General features: G+C 24.2%; 2 protein-coding genes across 2 annotated transcripts in view; one reads left to right on the top strand and one right to left on the bottom strand.

Moving 5' to 3' along the window:
* Positions 1-876, bottom strand: part of LOC126905267 (pleckstrin homology domain-containing family J member 1-like) — a 73,783-nt gene that overhangs the window by 30,242 nt on the left and 42,665 nt on the right. The window lies entirely within an intron of this gene.
* LOC126905000 (sentrin-specific protease 1-like) overlaps positions 1-876 on the top strand; it is a 3,630-nt gene that overhangs the window by 1,118 nt on the left and 1,636 nt on the right. The gene's annotated exons all lie outside the window — the stretch shown is intronic.

Genomic DNA, 876 nt, shown 5'->3' with positions numbered 1-876 from the left:
AAAAAAAAAAAATGTCTATATAAATAGAAGCACATCATGGTAAAATTAATACCTTCTCAGCTTCGCATTGATGTTAAAATTGGCGTAATTTTTTTGGGTAGTATGAATCGTTTTGATTGACACATTGAAATATTGTTTTATATTCAGCATGACTTATTAAGGATGAATTATTCATTTTGTTAGAAATTAATAAGAATTTTTCATTTTCATAAAGAGAAAAATTGTTTAGTTTAATCAATTCTATAGTATTATAAAACTAAAACTTTTTTTTTAGACCTTCAGGGATAATAGTCTTTAAAATTGATTTCTTATATGAAAACCAATAATTTTAGTATAATATAATATACAATTATAGCAGAAATTTTATAAATCGATATTTTTGGTAAAGATTTAATATTATCAAGTGGAAAGCCCAAAAAGTTAGATGAAATAGAGATAGACAGATTTAATATAATTGAATGATAAGTGCAGAAACATACAGTATTTCTTGTATGGGNTTTAATATAATTGAATGATAAGTGCAGAAACATACAGTATTTCTTGTATGGGATTTAAAAATATATCGAGAGATAGAAGAAAGAGGGGAACAAATGAAAGCAAGAAAGGGAGTGATATGGAACATAACGCCATATCAATGTGACGTTATAAGTTATAATAATTTGAATATATTTCGTGAGTATGTAGCACAAGTGGGCTATGCATAATAAAAATACAACTGTTCCCACAATCAATAATAATAAATTGATATCACTAATATGCAATTTATGTATATGTGTGAAATAATGTAGTTGCTTATAATTATTGTTTAAAACACACATGAACATATATATATAATGTAAATACATATAAATTGATTTTTAGATGTTATGGAAAATT

The sequence above is a fragment of the Daktulosphaira vitifoliae genome, unplaced genomic scaffold, assembly GCF_025091365.1.
Source record: "Daktulosphaira vitifoliae isolate Bord-2020 unplaced genomic scaffold, ASM2509136v1 Scaffold_4, whole genome shotgun sequence".
In the NCBI taxonomy this organism is placed as follows: domain Eukaryota; kingdom Metazoa; phylum Arthropoda; class Insecta; order Hemiptera; family Phylloxeridae; genus Daktulosphaira; species Daktulosphaira vitifoliae.
The sequence above is the reverse complement of the archived record's forward strand: the minus strand, read 5'-3'. Positions and strand labels throughout refer to the sequence as shown.